The sequence below is a fragment of the Polypterus senegalus genome, chromosome 8 (genome assembly GCF_016835505.1).
Source record: "Polypterus senegalus isolate Bchr_013 chromosome 8, ASM1683550v1, whole genome shotgun sequence".
Classification (NCBI taxonomy): domain Eukaryota; kingdom Metazoa; phylum Chordata; class Cladistia; order Polypteriformes; family Polypteridae; genus Polypterus; species Polypterus senegalus.
In genome coordinates, this window is record NC_053161.1 from 35,482,985 (window position 1) to 35,503,624 (window position 20,640).

The following is a 20,640-nucleotide window of genomic DNA, read 5'->3' on the forward strand; positions in this document are numbered from 1 at the left end:
CCAGGCTTATTTTTACTAATCAGGTTGCAACTGCTTAGAATTTTCTAGAAACAGCTACATGAGTTGGAGGTTGGGTGTTTTGCTGGCTTAAACATGTGGAATGATTTTGATATTTAGGTCAATGGCATGGAATGAATCATAGAGGTGTAAACCCAAACTAACCACTGCATTAAAAATCATTACAAAGGACCAGACGAATGAGAAAAGAAACAACAAATGCTCTCCCACCTCCCTCACTATACACCGACTGTACAAGAACAAGTGCAGTGCATGTCACAATTCTGTTGTCCTGAAAATATCACTATAGCTGTGGCATTGTTTGTAGTGTCATAAGTGGTAGTCACAAAGGGATTGTTACAACACTACCATTTGCAGTGATCTTGAAATGAGTTAAATATTTAAGTAAATACAAAATTTTAAACTCCTAGAAATCTTTTTTGATGAGATGTATTGTACTTAGTTTTTTTTTTTTTAATTTAAGATGCTGATATAATGTCATCAAGTTCAACCCCCACGCTACAGTAAAAGAAATTTAAGAAAGACATATGAATAAAAACATCCCAGCTAACATTTTATGTTTAGTAGAACAATAAATAGTATAAGAGAGTCAATCATGGGCCATGAATACTTCTTTGAAAATGTATTAATAAATTCTTGCCATGTTTTAAAAACGTTTTGGACAAAAGAGAATTAGATTTTTTTCTACAATAACTATAACAATAACCTTTATTTCTCTAGCATGTGTACATTCAAAAGATGTAATTCAAAGTGCTTTACAAGAAATCAAAGAAAAAACGGTCAAGAAAAGAAAATAGATAAGAAAAGGAATTAATAAATTACATACCTAAAATAGTAAATAAGAATACATCAATCCGCACTTACATAACACACATCTACTTTGTAGTAATAATAGATAAAGCAGAATTGTTATTCGTAGGTTTGTTTTGAAGTCTCTAACAATAAATCTAATGCTATGGTCAGACGGCAAAGTAGGACAGAGAAACTTAAAAAAAACTCCTGGGGTGTGGTGCTGGCATAAAAAATAAAAACATCTGCAACAGTTCCAAGGCCAAAAGGCTGCCGAGCACTCGCTGAGCATTCAACGTAAAACAGGACTTTGATCAGGTAGTGGTGGCACAAAACACCATCACAGAAAAACAGGAGAAGAAAGCAGAGAACAGAGACTAATAATCATTACAATATTTTGTGCGCATATAAACTATTAAAGAAAATTATTATACTGCAATGAAAACCCAACTTAAAAAGCTGGATTTTTAGGAGTTTCTTAAAATAATCTATGGTGTTACTCTGGTCTTTATCAGTGAAATATTCCAGATTTTTGGTACAAAATAGTACTTGTTATATACACACCACTTCTTTTATGTTTAGTTCTTGGAATAATAAGCAGACCACCATTTAAGGATCTAAGGTTATAACATGGAATACAGGGGAACAGACACTCCAAAATATAGAAAGTAGCAAAATTATTTAAGGCTTTATATACCATTAGTAGTATTTTAAAGTCAATTCTGAAGGACACAGTTAACCAGCATAGTGATGCTAAGCCTGGTAAGATGTGCTCAAATTTTCTATTTCTGGAATAACATTCTTGCTGCTGCACTCTGTACTAACTGCAACCATCTGATTGTCTTTCTTAGGTAGATCAGTTACAAGTACATTGCAGTAATCTAACCAACTAAAAAAAAAACACAAATTAAGAGGTCTAACATATGCAATGTTCCTTAAATGGAAAAATGCAGTCTTAGTAAAATAGCTAATGTGCTATTGAAAGCTTAGGTCAGAGTCCATGAGTACACCTAAATTCTTTACTTCCACCTTTACTTTTAATGCTAAGGGAGTTAATTTCTAAGATCCATAATATTTCTATTTTTGCCAACAACTAAGATTTCATTTTGAATAACCTTGAGGAAATTACTAACCCATTATAGAAATGCAAGATAGACATTGGACCAGAGAGCCCAGAGCATCATGGTCATCAGGTGCTATAGATAAGTAAAGTTGCATGTCATCTGCATAGATGTGGTAGTTCACCTTGTGATTCAAGATAATATGGGAGCATGTAGATTGAAAACATTAGTAGGCCCAGAATCGATCTTTGTGGTACCCCATATAAAATTGAATGTATCCCCAAACTACAATCACCGCAACTAACAGAGTATTTTCTATCTGTTAAATAAAACCAGTTTAAAACACTAATTTGAGATATTATAGAACTCTGATTACCCACTGAGTTAGAGAAGGTGGGTTGGGATTCTTCCAGCCATGCAAGATAAGTCTTCATACTAGTACTGTGGTAGGCTGTTACAATCGATTTATCACTGTGAACTTTATTTTCATCTGGGAGAACACCAAATATAACCATTAATGATTTAGGGGTGATTATGGCCAAGACGATCTAAGCAGTATGTAAAGATTTGTGTCCAAAATTATGTTCATTTAGTGTATTCACAAAGCATGTGGCCTAGTGATGCTGGAGCTAGAGGATAACGATTGCAACTTGGATCTTATCTTGGGCTCATCTTAGGTAATTTTAAATGCAACATTTGTGATTGCTTTACCACTGACAGACTGAGGAGATTGTTCATCCCCCACACTATGCAACTCTTCAATTCAACCCGGGGTGGGGTAGCGGGGTAAACGTTAACATTACACAAAGTTATTGTCTGTTATACCTGCATTTCGACTTTCGCGGCTTCACTCTATCGCGGATTTTATATGTAAGCATATCTAAATATATAATGCGGATTTTTTGCTGCTTCGCGGGTTTCTGCAGACAATGGGTCTTTTTACTTCTGGTACATGCTTCCTCAGTTTGCCCAGTTGATTTCATACAAGGGACACTATTGGTGGATGGCTGAGAAGCTACCCAATCAGAGCAGGCAGTTAAGTTCCTGTGTGCTGACTGGCTCAGCGACGGAGCGCCGAATTCGATTCCGCTGCGTTAACTCGGAAGTCTCATCTCACTCATTCAGCATCAACGTGTTTCGCTGTGTAAAGAGTTAACTTTTGTGCTCTTTTGTGTTTATCTTTGTGCATAGTCAAGCCCTTTGTTATGTCTCCAAAACGATCTGCTCCTGCTACTGCTTCAGGGGCCGTGCCCAAGCGCCAATGGAAGATGCTAACGATTGCCGAAAAGGTAAAAGTTTTGGATATGTTAAAGGAAGGGAACAGCTACTCCGCTGCAGGACGCCATTACGGCATCAATGAGTCCACGATTCTTTTTATTTAAAAAGAAGGAAAAAAATATAAGATCCACGGCCGCAGTATCCTTTAACCAGGGCACAAAATGAGTTGTAAGTGGATGTAATAAGGCGGTAGGAAGGAATGGAATGGAATCTGCTTTAGGGATTTGAATTGAAGACTACTGGAAGAAGAACAACGGTGGTGCTACAGAATCGCCTGAAGAGGCTCCTTTAGAAGAGCTGTAACGCTCTCCTTTGTTGTGCAGTAAAATTAAACTCATCGTTATCGGACAAGTCGTCGTGTCATTGTTGGTGAGTAGCCATAATTAATTTTCTAAGTACAGTACTTACTACATGTACATAGTTTAGTGTCACTGTACACACATTTTACTGTATACAACTTTTCTTGCATTGTACGTATTTATTGCTGGTGGCCTGTTTGTCGTAATGGCTGTAACATGTGTGATATCAAAGACACATGATATATTTAAAATAATATTTAGGTTTTACTGTATATAAACAGTGTGTTTACATACATAATTTCAACGAATTTTACTTAATATCTAATATAATACAAAGGTTTATGCTGTATAACTGTGGCGGAAATGTTTATAATAGTGTGGGAGAGTTTACAAGGGCTTAAAATATATAAAAATAACCATATAAACGTATAGTTTTTACTTCGTGGATTTTCACCTTTCGCGGGGGGTTCTGGAATGCAACCCCCGTGATCGAGGAGGGATTACTGTATGTACCTATCTATCTATCCATCTATCTATCTGATGTTTAGTTGAATGATGAAGTGCTTGGTGTATATGGAACTAGAGTGTATACTATGTATGCCTGAGTTCCAACCCTTTTCTGAGATGTTAATTAAAAGGTTCTTCTTCCACCATTCCCTAGGATGAGTTGGTTTCTTTTACCACAATTTCTAATTTGCATACAGGAGAAGTGTGTACCTAGATGCAAATACATTGTCTTTATAAAGATGTTTAAGTGTCTTGATTATTTGTTTTTCACAGAAAATATGAGGAGTAGGTTTGAAAAGGTTGGAAAATTATTATGGATAAGAGCTTCTCCTCCACCCAACAGCTGTTAGACAACATGATGTTTATCTATAATGGAGATCTTTACTCAACCATCCACGACTTTGTGAATCTGCTTTGTTTGTGGGGTACTGAGCCAATGTAACCAGCATTTGTTACAAGTTAGGGACCAGCTCCTGTTAGTCCACAGAAGGGCATATCAACACATTTTATAGTTAAGCTCAAACGCACATTTTGGGGATTTGGAAAAAAAACTGAAATAGTCATAGAAAAACTAGCATCATTCACAGAGACTCCACACAGACTGCAACTGAACTGGAAAGTGAGTCCATGCCTGTGTAGTTATGAAGTGTCATTGGTACATTCAGCATCATTTATAAATAATGTACTATGTTCCTAGGTATAAAATTCTCAGTTCATATGCGATGAAATGATATTTATAAAAAATAAATTTCAATTTGGCCTCCACAGGCAGCTAACAAAAAAACACCCCCCTACCATCAAAGTTATTGAAAATTGATTTTTTTGGAATAATAAAACTCAGCAACTAGAAATTCTATTACAGTCATGTTTAATGAAGTAAAAAATATTATAGAAATCTAATTTTATATTGTACATAATACTTATTTTTTAATAAAAATAGTCTATGTCCTTAGGAAAAAGACCACTTATATGTATAAATATGTATATTTCTAAATATTATTTAATAAATGAAGAGATAGGAAATGTAAACACTAATATATCATCCATACCCTCAGCTCAGATGACAGATTTTCTTTTTTTCTACTTTTCTTTGTGTGTCTTCCGTAAATCTGTGTGTTTAGCACAATACAAATACATTTCTTTTAGAGCAACATTTAGTCATTTATTTTACAGCATCTGGGGAATCTTCTTTCCTCTAATGACTTCCCTAACCCTTGCTGTAGGCAATATCAGCTTACTGCATTTCTGAGTATCCAAAGTGAAGAGGAATTCTTTGAATTAATAAATCTCATCTTTAAGTCATTCTAACAAATGTTTATTATTGCTTTTGTTTGTTGTATATGACTGATAGTCTTATCATGTTGTATTGTTGTGAAAAATGCACATTAATCATGGCACTTACAAAAGAGAACGCGAACCAAGATCAATAGCCCATCTATCAAACTGCTGCAGCACTAGGCCCTGTAAAGAGTTTAAAAGGAGCAGATAACCAAGAAACATTCAAACATTTTTTTAACAATAAGGCAAGATGGGAAAGGGTTATAATATGTTCATTATTACGTTTAATTTCTACTCATTGTCCTCTTCATCTTATAAAATAAATATAACATATAGTTAGCATGTACCATGGACCACTATCAGAATTTCCACAAACAGACCAGCATTCCTCAGTCCATGTAACTTTTATTGCACCCGTTGTTCTCTACTTGTCAGTGTAACAAGCAATTAGACCACTTTTACATTTGCATGTTACCTTCATCCTAAGGCCCTCTTTTTTAAATGGGAAAAATACAAATATTTATTATCATTTGTACAAAAACATAATGTAAATAATGCAATAACTATGTATTGTTACTAACAATCCTGTTTTCTCTTTCTCTACTTGGTATCCTACTTCTAAGCTATTTTCTTGCCAATGGAAAGACATCAAAGATACTGGGAACAATGGAATCAAAGGATGAAAGGATACTGTGATCTTGTTGGGCTTATTCACAACTAAATATTTTTCTAGCATTTTAACGGTAAACCATGGTAATGTTCTCATGTCTCTTCCTCAGACCTTTCGCCAAGCACTAATCACTGTCTTTCCAAAACAAAATAAGGACTTATTACAATGTGCATCATACAGACCAATTTCACTTCTGAATAACGACGTTAAAATACTCTCTAAAATCATAGCTAGAAGGATGGAGAAAGTGCTCCCCTCGGTAATATCACAAGACCAAACTGGATTTATTAGGGGCCGACACTTATCTTCAAATCTTCGACGCCTGTTTAATGTAATATACTCACCAACTAAATCAAACACCCCAGAAATATTATTATCATTGGATGCAGAAAAAGCACTCGACATGATTGAATGGAAATACCTTTTTACTATATTGGAGAAGTTTGGGTTTGGCCCGAACATTTGTGCATGGATTAAATTACTGTATACTAACCCAGAAGCTTCAGTTTGCATCAATAACATTTGCTCAGACTACTTTAAACTAGAACGTGGCACAAGACAAGGATGCCCTTTGTCACCGCTGCTGTTTGCGATTGCCATTGAACCACTGGCAATACATTGTCGAAATACTGATCAGATAAAGGGGATTAGCAGAGAAGGACTGGAACAGAAAATCTCATTATATGCAGATGACATGGTACTGTATATATCGGACCCAGAAAATTCTGTGCCTGCAGTCTTAGCAGCACTCACAGAATTTCAAAAGCTCTCTGGTCTCAGAATTAATCTGAATAAAAGTGTACTCTTTCCAGTGAATTCTCAAGCATATAATATTAGATTAGACACCCTACCTTTTATCATTGCAGAACAGTTTAAATACCTAGGGTAAACATCACAAGTAAACATAAAGCTCTTATCAACAAAATTTGTCGTCTGCATGGAAAAAATTAAACAAGACTTGCATAGATGGTCAACCCTTCATCTCACACTAGCTGGAAGAATTAACACTGTTAAGATGAATATTCTTCCTAAGCTCCTTTTTATTTCAAAACATCCCAATATACATTAATAAATCATTCTTTAAGCAATTAGATTCAACAATAACCTCATTTATTTGGAATTTAAAACATCCACGCATCAAAAGAGCGACCCTACAAAGACAAAAGGCAGAAGGCGGCATGGCTCTACCTAACTTCCAGTTTTATTACTGGGCAAATATACAGGCGATAAGAACCTGGACACAAATAGAAGAACATACACAGGCATGGACCGCAATAGAAGTAAAATCCTGCAGTACTTCTTTGTATTCCTTGCTCTGCTCCAATAAACACACGTTATCGGCAATACACTAATAACCCAATTGTGCTCCACTCACTTAGAATCTGGAACCAATGTAGAAAGCATTTTAAGACGGAGAAGCTTCTATCTGTGGCACCCTGCAAGAGAACCACCTCTTTCAACCTTCACAAACATATGCAGTTTTTAATATCTGGAAAAAATTTGGAATTAACTTGCTTAGAGATCTTTATATAGACAACGTCTTTGCATCCTATGAACAATTACATTCCAAATTTAACATTCCAGCTACACATTTCTTTCACTATCTTCAAATCAGGAACTTTGTTAAACAGAACCTTCCAGATTTTCCTCATCTTGCACCCTCATCCACGCTGGAAAAATATTGCTCAATTTCAAGGAGTTAGACTCCATCTCTACAATATATAAAATCATTTTACAATCCCTTCCTTTCAAAGATCCAAGAGGACACTGGGAAAAGATCTCTCAATTAATATATCAGAAAAGGAGTGGAAAGTAGCAATGCAGAGAATTCACTCGAGCTCCATATGCGCAAAGCATACAATTATACAACTCAAAATTATATATCAAGCACATCTGTCTCGACTAAAACTCTCCAAAATGTTTCCAGGGCATGATCCAACCTGCGAACGTTGCAACCAAGCCCCAGCCTCACTGGGTCACATGTTCTGGGCCTGCACCAAATTAACATTATTCTGGACAAAAATTTTTAATTACCTCTCAGACAGCCTTGGACTCACAATCCCTCCTAACCCATTAACAGCTGTGTTTGGGGTTCTTCCAGAGGGCTTAAAGTGGAGAAGGACAAACAAATTGTGATTGCATTCACTACACTCTTGGCACGCAGACTCATTCTGATAAACTGGAAGAACCCAAACTCTCCTCTTTAAGTCAGTGGGAAACTGATGTGTTATATTATTTGAAATTGGAAAAATCAAATACTCAGTTAGAGGATCCGTACAGACTTTTTTCAAAACATGGCAGGATCTAATCAGTAATATTTTAAAATAAGTTTATAAAGCACAGAGAATTTATTAATTTAGGTATTTTTACAAGCCTTAAATTTTACACGTTTGGCTTGCTCTCTCTCTCAGGGTGGGGATCGATCTGTTCTTAACATAATTCTTTTCTTTGTAAAAACTTGATTGCTATGTATTGATTGTAATAAAATTAATAAAAAAAAAAAAAAAATGTTTATGAAATAATGTTTATAAAATGCTGGTAAAAGAACTATGTTTTAGCAGAATGTTTACAGGAAGTCATTGCTTGTTCCTGTGGGCATGAGCCAGGAGTGAACCAGAAAGCTTCTAAACTTCACAGGGAAAAAACATTTCATACCCCTTGGACAATAAATATGGAGACAGAAATTTTCATTGACCTAGTCAAGCAGCACCCTGAGTATACTCTTTTAGCAAAGGAACTCAATAAGCACTTTTGCTTTGGATGCTGTGTTATCTCAGGTTGTTAATGATCATGAATACTCGAGTATGTATTTAAGCCGTAAATTGTCACCCAGGGACATTATTACCGACATTGTTATTCCGCTATTTTAAAGGAACGTCTCGAAATACAATGGGTCGTGGGGCACAGCCCGGACACAGATAGGTAGACATGTTGGTTCACCACACACGTATTATTTTTACTGATATTTACAGTGCACAACCCAGTGCCGCAGCACCAATCACCCCTTAACGTCCTGGCCGCACAACAATGCCTTGCTCAGTCCTTCTGACCGCCTCCACTCCTCTCCTCCGAGCTCCGTCCTCTTCCACCCGACTTTTGCCATCGACTGGAGGGAGGCGGTCCCTTTTATCCGCACCCGGATGAGCTCCAGGTGCTCCCCGGCAATCTTACGCTGACATGCCCCAGTGTGGCGGAAGTGCCGGCTGTTCTCCTGGAAGCTCTCCGGGTGTCCCTGCTTCTCTTCCCCCCAGCACTTCCTGGTGTGGCGGAAGTACTGGGGTCCAGGGTTCCCAAGACACTGGGGCACCCCCTGACGGTGACCACGGGCCAATACAGGGTTGGGCTTCCATGCCCTTAACCCGTGGCCCCCATGTGATCCATGGTGGGAGTAGACCCTCCTCTGGTCCCTAAAGGCGTCCCGGCGGGGTCATTACCCCCGGCATCCTTGACAGGGTGTTTAAAGCATTTTGATATTGACTTTGGGGTTGCAGATTTACTTTGATAACTGATCACACACCCTTACAATGGTTTTGTAGAAAAAAAGATAAAAAAAAGACTAACTAAATGGTCAAATGGTAATGGTTCCAGCCCTTTAATGATTCTGGTCAACATCATCCCGGTAAAAAACATGTTAATGCAGATATCTTTTCTTGGCTCAAGCTCGTGTTTGGAAGGCACTTCAATAAACAAGTGAATGAAGCTGTAGGGGAGACTGTGACATATCAGGCTGTGCTGTCACTTCTAGAGCTGGTTAAGTTACAGAGAAAACACACTTTCACTCAGACAAAAGTCAGAGAAATGCTGAATTAAAGGTGGTTAAACACAAGTCTCATATCTCAGAGTAATAATCACTTTACAAGTGAATAATTGTCTAATATAAACTGTTCTTCGCCGTGTTGAGTGTTGCAGACCTCTCATTTAACTTGTGACACTGTCCTTCTGCCATTTAACCACCTTTAAGACAATGCCTTTGAATTCTTTTAATTCTAAGAAGATAGAAACCGCATCAAACTTTTCTCTTAAATTTTTAGTTTGCTGTTTACTTTTGAAAGACTCCAATACGTTTCTACAAGTTCAAGAATAAAGTGCTATTAAAAGGATCAAGTTTTATTGATGCATTAACCTGATATGTGACAAATATCTATCCTTACGACACTGATGACACCTCCTCTTCTGTACTGTGATCTCCAGGATTAAATACACTAAAGTCATAGAAGACATTCTATAGACACATTAATTACCTCACAACTCATCGTAACTCACAAAACTGTGATAGGAAAAGATGTCAATCTTTCTTTCCCTGCAAAACACTTCTGTAGAAACCCTTGAGAAATGCAGGAAAAATCACCTGACAAGCTTCCAAAAACAGTGCCTAAAAGCACTTGGGAAGTTCACCAAAATGTATGAAAGATGACAAACAAATGCTAGAAGTGTCAGGTGTTAACTGGCCTACACAAACTAATGTGATGCTGTAGAATATTCAGAAGGGGGTGGATGGCCAGCTGGATTAAGTCTCTAGAACTGTGACTGTGTCTGACTTTTCCTATGGCTTTGTATTATAACTGCCTTTGGACCACCAGAGGTTTGTTTTGTCCAGGGATGCTGGTGAGTGGAGTTATTTATTTTTGTTTCTCCTTTCCCCTGTTGTCAACTGGCCATATCTGAACAATAATATTAATGAACATGTATTGTTAGGGCCCTGCAGTGGGATGGTGCTCTGCCCGGGTGTTGTTTCCTGCCTTGCGCCCTGTGTTGGCTAGGATTGGCTCCAGCTGACCCCTGTGACCCTGTAGTTAGGATATAGCGGGTTGGAAAATGGATGGATGTATTGTTAGGATACTTTTGTGTTTGGAGCTCCTTTTAATTACAATTTGTTTTAACTAATGTGCATGTTTATGAGTGTATATTATACAATTACTAATTGGTAAAGTTTTAAATGAATTTTAAGAGTGAACTTGTTATAGTACCCTGAGCGTGGACTTAGTGATCGGCGTTATACAAAAATAAATTACTCACCCACAATCACTCATTCTGGAGCAATTTAGAGGATACACTCGGGTCTTAATGTCTCAGAAAAGAAAGAATATCCAGAGATAAACATCAAAGTCAGGAAGAAGGTGCAAATTCCACAGAGAGAGTTGCTGGACCCAGAGCAGATGTGACAGTTCCATGCATTCCTCTGATACATACCTTTTGAATTTAAGCAACTGTAATATCCTGTTAGAAATATATTTGATATGACTAAGCAAGTCTCAAGGGAAGTACACTTGAACTAGCAGGCATTATCCTGTAAAATCCATTATTTTCACTCTGGCAGCTATTTGCTTCTCGATCCAGAGTGGACATAACAAGAAACATATTCACTTTTGCATGTCCATTAATTATATTAATTTTAACTTATATGAACTAAAATAATAAGCAATATGAATTAATCATAATGTTGCATTTTCATTTTAAATTTGGTCAATTCAGATGCTTCATATGTAGCTCCTAGCTGGTGGAACGAACTGACAACCTCCATTTAAACTGTTGACTCCCTCACCATGTTTAAGAAGCATTTAAACACTGTTTTGTTCTGTGAATGACTGGCTAATTCATATTGGCTTTGATCGGTTCTTGTAACTAAGGAAAGATTAACTTGTCATGTATTGTTCTGTTTGATTTAAAATTCTTGTGATGATCAAGTTTGTAACTGGGTCCTGTATCACTTGTTTCCAAACAGTCCCTCAAACTGATGTTTAGTCAGTCACGATGACCTACAGTACTGTGCAAAAGTTTTAGGCAGGTGCGAAAAAATGCTGTAAACTAAGAAAGCTTATACAAATAGAAGTGTAAATAGTATATTTTTATCAATTAACAATGCAAAGTGAATGAACAGAAGATAAATCAAAATCAAATCAAAATTTGGTGTGACCATCCTTTGGCTTCAAAACAGCATCATTGCACACAGTTTTTGAAGGATCTCAGGAGGCAGGTTGTTCCAAAGGCAAAAGGTAGTCAACTCCAAATATTGATTGGATTTAGATTTTTCTTTTGGTAGATCACTTTTTTTGTTTTTTTTGTAAATTGATTAAAATAAAAAAATTTAATTTATATTTATGAAAGCATTCTTACTTTACAGTATTTTTTCACACCTGCCTGAAACTTTTGCACAGTTGCTTTGGATATAAGTGTGTACTAATTGAATAAATGTAAGGGTAAATATCAAGAAATCAATGTGTGGTCTGAGTTATAGAAAACTGTTACTAAAAGCCTGTGTAATGACAGGTACTATTACACTATAAACCCAAATCTAGAAACTTGTAATTCACAAATGTTGTGGTGTGCAAAATCTGTATAAATTTTGGTTTACATTTTCATTATAATTTGCTCAAGACAAAAGCAAGATGAACTTAAATACAGGTCACTTGCATGGGCAGTTTAACATCAAAAAACATTCTGTTTTCCTGCATTGTACCAGTATCAATCACAGTAACATCTGTTTGAACTGACCAGCAATTCAGGGGATCCCTTAAGCTGTATTGATGATTTTATCACCTGTGAAGAAATGGGCACCAGGATTAAATTGGCTTACAGCTTAGGAAAGGTAGAAATGCTGAAGCATCATGTTGTACCCAATTACTTTACAACCTGTGATCATTTTGAGATGCTCTGGGACTAGAAATAGCCAAACCAGTTTACAGCTTGAGACAGGAGATTGTTAAAATATCAAAAACGTTACTCCTTGGGAAGAAGGACATATTCAAATAGTATTAAAGAGTCTGAGTGAATTCATTTATCATATTGACAGACAGCCAATTGGAATATCTAACAATCACGTATTGTGAACCCCCTGCATAGAAATTTATAATAAATATGCCTCGTCTGAAGAACAACATCAGAAGAAGAAGAAGATAAAGAGGAAACAGCGATAACAGAAGAGCGTCATCAGAAGAGGGTGCCAGCAACATGTGTCTGTTTTCATCTGATCGTCAGAAAAGCATCTCGTGAACAACTTTGAGTGCTAGATCACAAGCCACCTGGGACATTCATCTTTGACATCTTGATTTTTTCATAAGCTTTTCTTAAAGACTATATCCAGACTTTACTATCAATTTTATTTTCTATTATTTCTTGTTCTATTTGGTATTATTATTCATGTAATAAATACTATGCTGCTTTTAACTGTCTATATTTTGTCTTAATATTTAGAGTGATTGAGGTAATAACGTAATTTCTATTAAGAACACCTGGAGCAGTCAGAAGTTTGCCATACGCTCTGATCTGCAAGGTTTATTAAGGCTGAAGGTGAGAGCTCCACCTAATAGTAAGGAACAATAGGTAAAGTAAGGCATTCTTGGTTGATAAATGGCCTATAGCCAAGGATGTTGAGCCTTTCTTTGTATGTTTGAATATATTCCTAGAGACCAAAGTAATATTTAAGTCTGAGATATATTTAAAATGTATGATATTGTGCCAATAATAAGTAAGTCTCTTGAAGTGCTAAGAGAATGACAAGTTTTGTATGCGTCATTCATAGGGCACGGTTGAGGTTAGGGTCTGTGTGTATGTGTATATCTACTGTGTGTGTGTGTGTGTTAAACTTAAGGTGCAACAGTAGACCAACCCGGTAACAAACCTGATGAGTAAACTTATCCTTGAAGAAAATAGGTAAAGGATAAGTAGAGGGAAATATCATGATAACACAACATATATTAGAACATAGGAGATAATCCTAGGCAACTCGCAAAATCAACAGTGTTGAATGACCTATCTGGTTCAGACTCAAAACGTTTTGATCACTCTAATATATAATATGCCTCTAATATGAAGAAGATGCTTAATTTCCTTTAGTCGTTTGATCTTCAAATCTAGAATAGTGCTGCTGCAAGCCATCACAATGTGTTTCTTCAGTCAAAGCTTTTGCCTAAGTTGGTGTAATGAAAAGTAAATAAGGAAAATAAAAGCAATCACATTACAGAGGATAGAGAAAGTATTCAAAACCCCTTTACTTTCAGCACACTGTATTGTGTTGTAAATTTAATTTTAAATGGATAAATTGCAAAAGTGTAAAAAATATTTTCAGGAATGTTTGCAATTTTTTTTAAATCACTAAGTAAAATCTCTCATTTATGTAAGTATTCAGACAATTGTGTTCAGGTGGATCCCATCTGCTTTAATTGTCCTTAAGATAGGCTTATTTGAAGACCTCTTCTGGACATCGCTTAGAAAGGAACACACCTGTGTATATAATGTTCCACAATCCATGCTTCATGTCAGGACAAAAAGACATGAAGTCCAAGGAACTCCCTGTAGATCTCCATGTTAAAATTGTGGAAAGACACACCACAGATCAGGGCTGTTTTATCTTCTAATATACTTCTAAATACAACCAGTCCCACAAGATGTTGAAAAACAGGAACATTTTGTTTAACAAATCTGAAACAACCACAGATGCTCATATGTCTTTTTCACACACTTGTCTCCTTATTGCTCGTTCCATACGTACTGTTTGCTCTGAACTCCACTCCCCCCTTTTCTATTACACATGTGCACATAGCCAAACCCTTCACCATATAAGAAATAACAGGATAACCCATGACATTTTACTAATCAAGATTAATACATAGCCCTACATAACAAGGGCAATGGCACAAAACCATTTCTAGAGAATCTGTGTGTTCTCAGAGGCACAGTGACCCGTGAAATGGAAGACATTTTCCTGGACTCTTTTTACAGTTGGTCATCCAGCCAAACTGAGTAGCCCTATAATAAGAAGGGATGTTTTTCTGCCTGCTCAGTACATTTATAGAATTTATAAATTCTCCTTATACTTGTTTTTACAATACAGTAACACTTCTCAGATCAAAGTGTCATGTATCTTAGGTTATATGGCTTCTCTAAATATACCCAGACTAGGAATGTGTGATACATGTCTGAGAGAGTTCTCTCAGTGGCCTGCAGTTGATGTAGTACTTTCTATGTATACTGCTGGCTTTGGTTGAAATAAGCAATTTCTTTATTTTAAGTGATTGGATTACTAATTGAAATTTTAGAGTTTTTTTTTTTATCAAAACAGATATTAGTAATAGAATAATCTATACCATTCTGTTCAAATGAAAGGCATATGTTTCGGATTTAATTATAGTTTATTTTAGGAGTTGCCATACAGTTTAAATCTAATTAACAACTGAAGGGATAATTTTTTCTAAGTGTCTCTGGAGAGCATCTAACCCAATATTATTGAAAGTATGTAAACAGCTCTTTAATTGAGTCAGTCGGAGAGTGTGTGCATTGAGTCCAATGTTATAATATGAAAAACAGAGAACTGTGTGCTGTATGAGATACTTTGATCATTATCCCTACAAATCAAATCTGCAAAAATCTTTAATAGGGCCATAAGGCATGAAAAGTGCAGTGAGAAAAAGAAATAAATATAAACAAAGATTTTACAACATGTTAAAAGAAACAAATATAGCCAGAATCACACTTTCAGAAATACTGCCAAATTGTTAATTTATAATCAAACTGTACCCTGCCAAAAGATATGTTCAAAATAAAGGTGGATTGAAAACCTCAAATTCTCATCCAAGTACATTTTACAATATGTGGCAGCAACATAGCCAGATTGGATTTCAAAGGCTAATTATTCAAACAACTGAGTTAAAATACAAACACACGCCATCCACTTCGATTTCATGAATGTTTATTATGGGAGCCATGCTTATAGTACAAAATGAATATGCTAATACAATCAGAGGGAAACACAAAGTCTACTGTGAAATTCCCTTGGCTTTCAGATTGCTGATTAGTACATCAGTTTGGTTATCATTCTCTGACAGAATTTAACACCTCTTATACTTTCTTGGCATGGACTGATGGTATGTCTTAATAATTAGTCTGAAATTAACACAACTAAAAAATTAATTAAATCTGTCTTCAGATTGTTAACGTTTAAGAGTGTAGATATGATACTTAAGAATCATTTTTGGAGTGCCTTTTCCTTGATCAGAAAATTAAATTTATAATGTCACCATTTTAAAAACAGCAAGAGTTCACCTGGATTTTAGCTTTAGAGCAGCTTTTTGTCAGTGTTATCAATAAAATCCAAACAAAAATCTCAAATTACAAAATCCTTATTAGGGTTAGTGTCAATTTCTAGTACATTACCCAAATACAGGGAATGTTGCTCTGCTGAGAAAGGGGAACTAACAGTAAAAAAGTATACTATACAATTATTGTACATAAACATACAAATTACATTAAAAAACATGAAATCAGAAAAACTGTGTTAATCACATAAGCTGGTTGAGTCTCTTATGGGGACTAACTTGCATGATCCATGGTAGGAAGGGAATGTGTGCTACTTGTTGAATAACATAGTTTCTACTTCTTTCTTTGGAAGGGAAGACCCCACAGTCAAAGGAGAAGACTGACCCTACTTCTGGCTATGCCCCGCCCTAACATCAAAGGGACCAACACCTGAAAGCAGCTGTCAGGTACACAGCATCAGCTAATTAGGACAAAACATGTCTGTCATGGTGTTGCCAGAATTGTATCCCTGGCTCTTGTGTTTTTCTTTTCAACCACTGTTGTTCATGTATTCTTTTTTAATTTATGTTTTTGAATATGTTTTTATATTTAAATATTTCTTTATGGTTTGCCTTGTTTTCTAATTATTTTATGTTATTACTGTATGTTATACTGTTACTTTGATTTGCTCTTTTTCTTGTAAATTGTACATTGAACCAAGGGGTTGCAGGGAGCCCCTAATGATGCAGCAGAGGGACCCTGCTCAGACTTTATAGTGGGCAGAAACAGCTCCAGTGATTTTTTTTAGAGACAATGGTTTAAATTCTCTTTAAGTGTGTTCCTGTTCTTTTTTATCTTTCTGGTTTACAATCCTCTGGCTGTTATTTACGGTGTTGATTATGTCCCATGGAATTGGTCTTGATTGCTTTCAGGTTAGCATCTTGTGAGGAAGGTTTTTTGATTTACTTTCAAAATGTGTCATTTTGCTTGACTTCTCACTACATCCATAATGGGAAACACACTAGTACTCAAAAAAATTTTTTTAAGAAATACATTTGGGTCGGGAGTTCACTGTTCCCCTCTCCCTTAATTAATAAAGCATGATCCCTCTTTTGGCCAGTAAGCCTGCTTCTTAAGTTTTGAGAACCAAGCTTACTAGTGAGGCCTAGTTTTTAAGGGGCAGCCTATTATGAGTTTTGTGAAGCTGTAAATTCATAACAGTGTCAGCCATAGAGGCTTAGTTAAGCTTTTTACCCTTAAAAGTTGCTACTTAAAGACAGTTTGCTATTGGGTTGCCTATTTGTTATAGTAGTATAAATTCAATTATATTTTATGTTTTTTTGGTGTTTTTGTTAATTTTTAAATAAAAATGTTTCATATTTTTATTTATTGATACATTTTGCAGGATTTTTTTTTATCATTTTGTACTTGTATACTGTTTTCTGCTTCTGTTTTTACAAGCTAATTTTTGTTTAGCTGGGAGCTGGTCTACCTTCTGCCCAACTGTACCTGCTGTGGTCTTCAAACCTGGTTGCCGTTGCCTACAAATTAACTTTTACTGGGTCTTTCTATGTTTCGTTGGGGTTTTGTTTAAGGTATTTTGTATGGATGCCTGGAAGCTAACCACCGGGAGGGTCCTAAGTAACAGTCTGACTTCATGTGTATGTTATGTTTTATTGTTGTATTTGTTACTTTCGTATTATCATAATCATATTTAATTTCTGTTGGTTTTGTTTATTATTAGTTAACTGTGTACAGTCCCTTTGAGTCTGCCAATGGTCCATATACTCTGTAGGTTGACCTTGGCTTTGATGTCACCACTTCTGAGCCCTGTGTGAGTATTAATGTGGCTATGTGTGTGAATGGGTCCTATGATGGACTGACCCTGTCCTGTGTTGTTTCCTGCCTGGCACCCAGTGCTGCCAGGACAGACTCTGCACAATAACTGTGGATTTTATTAAGCATGTTTGAAATTGTTATGTTACAGTACAAACCTTGCTAATATAACATCAATCTTTACCTACTAGAAATTATGCTATACTGTATATTAGCTTGTTGTATGTCTAAATCTATGCCATTCTATTTGTCCCCTTTATGAAACAGTCACCCACATAAATAAAACATTTCTGTTTAATATTTTGGAATTTGTCATTGTGAACATTGTTATTCTTGCACCATACTCTGTCCATCCTCCATCCAACCCCCTGCCAACTGATACAGAGCAATGGCCAGTCAATACCTGAATTAGTTGATTTAATAAGAGTACTTATTCATAATCTGCATGACGCATGAACCTGTTAACATGTTAAAGGATGGTTACTACTGTCATAATATATATATATATATATAATTGACTAAGTCGTCTGACCTTGGGGTACGCACAACGCACTGCCTGCTCATGTGCCCGCACGCAACACCTCACCAAACACAGCCTCAGTTGCTTTCGTCTCTGCTACAGTCTACATGCACCACGTTGACTATTCATTGTTCTTTTCAGTTCCGGCTGCTTTTCTATATATATAATTGACCAAGTCGCCCGACCATGCGTTACGCACGACAGAGCCCCGTCCACCCACTATAACCCTCCTCCTGCGCCATGGGGAACACACGACAGAGCCCTGCCCGCCAATTCTAACCCTCCTCCTGCGTCCACCCTCGCTCTCGAGGACTTATCCCTACCAACGAAGTAACTTTCACCAGTGTTGACTCCATCGTCACAGACGATCCTGCAGATCAACTTTCATTCCCCGAAGAATTTCTTAACAGTCTTACTCCCACTGGCATGCCTCCGCATAAACTCAAAATTAAAATTGGTTAAGTCGTCATGCTTCTCAGAAACCTCATGCCGGCAAAAGGTCTCTGTAATGGCACTAGACTTTCTGTTACCAGCATTCACCACAATTTACTGGAGTGTAAAACTATCGCAGCTGCTACCTCACAAACTGTCCTTATTCCCCGGATTTCCCTGACCCCATCAGATTCAAATTTGCCTTTTACATGCAGACAATTTCCTGTTAGATAGACCTTTCCAATGATAATTAATAAGGCACAGGACCAAACTTTCAAAAAGATATGCCTGTATTTGCCAAAACCAGTTTTCAGTCACGGACAATTGTATATTGCTCTCTCCAGAGTTCCATCTTTTCATTCACTCACAGTCGTATCCTCAAACCCACCCTATTTGGACAACTGTGTCTTTCAGGAAGTGTTCACCCATCAATAAATAATTATGCGGCGTATACTACGGCTAGTTGGCTAGTGCTATATATTTATATTAATATTTTATTTATTTGTGCCTCACCCAATCAGATTCCATGCATCAGACATTGTTATGCCAAAAAAGTAAAGTAATACTCAAACAGTCCAACCAATCTCCACATTAAAAGAATTTTAACACACACATTTCAGTTGGTTAGAAACTTTAATTGCTTCTTGGAAATCTAGTATTATTATAGGGTAGCAAACAAATTTAACACTAGAAACCCTGAAGCCTACGAAAAAACTTGGAATCCCGGACTACCTTTAATTCCATTGCACTTTCCATCAGCATCTTTTGTTTTGTAGATGTGTTGATCAGCACAAGCAGCAAACAGCCTGCTATCCCATCGCCCCCTTGACGGAGCTCGACTCAGGCAAAATGTTCTCCCAGGTCAAGCCAAGGTTCCTTATCTGCGTGTGAGGTGCCTGGAGCTGTATAGGGTAAATAATACAGTATATCGTTATTTGGAACACATACATTTCAAAAATTAAAGGAGCACTTTGAAAACACATTAGATTTTGATGGGGGGAAAAGTTATGCTGGATATCTATACTGATATAGACTGGGTAATGTGTTAGAAATAAAAAGATGCCACATCATTTGATAGAAATGAAAATCATCAACCTACAGAGGCCTCAATTCAAAGACACCCCGAAAATCAAAGTGAAAAAATGTTGTGGCAGACTAGTCCATTGTGTCGAAATTTCACTGCAGCAACTCAAAATCATGCTCAGTAGTTTGTATGGCCCCCACGTGCTTGTATGCATGCCTGACAACGTAATGGGGGGCATGCTCCTAATGAGACGACGGTTGGTGTCCTGGAGGTGCAACCTGGAGGTGTCAGATGGACCGAAACATAATGTCCCAGAGGTGTTCTATTGGGATTTAGGTCAGGTGAGTGTGGGGGCCAGTCAATGGTATGAATTCCTTCATCCTCCAGGAACTGCCTGCATACTCTCGCCACATGAGTCCGGGCATTGTTCCCCTCTACTACTTAACTGACCAGATCAATATCCCAGAACTTTCATTGACTTGATGCTATATTCTGATTAAAAAATGTTCCTTTAATTTCTTTGAGCAGTATATAATAAAAACATACATTTGATTTGAGTCTGTAACACCCAGTGTAAATTATGACTACTTGCAAAAGCTAGAGCTTTTTTTTATGTTGACTTTTTTTTATTTTCTTACTGTGTCTCTTATTTTTCTATTCTTCATGATGTAAAGCACTTTGAGCTACATTTGTTTGTATGAAAATGTGCTATATAAATAAATGTTGTTGTTGTTGTTGTTTTATTTCAGTTTTATTCTGTCAGTGATGGTCACATGGCACAAAGCACTTGCCTCTCCCTCTCTGAGTTGATGCCATTTATCTTCATTCTTTTACAATACAATACAATACAGTTTAATTTTGTATAGCCCAAAATCACACAGGAATCACACACAATGGGCTTTAACAGGCCCTGCTTC

General features: G+C 36.6%; 1 long non-coding RNA gene across 4 annotated transcripts in view; it reads right to left on the reverse strand.

Moving 5' to 3' along the window:
- Positions 1 to 20,640, reverse strand: part of LOC120533877 — a 191,598-nt gene that overhangs the window by 116,664 nt on the left and 54,294 nt on the right. For all 4 annotated transcript variants that reach the window (XR_005634640.1, XR_005634642.1, XR_005634641.1 and 1 more), the window contains exon 3: positions 19,432 to 19,601. This is a non-coding gene — a long non-coding RNA (uncharacterized LOC120533877). The remainder of the gene's footprint in view (positions 1 to 19,431; positions 19,602 to 20,640) is intronic.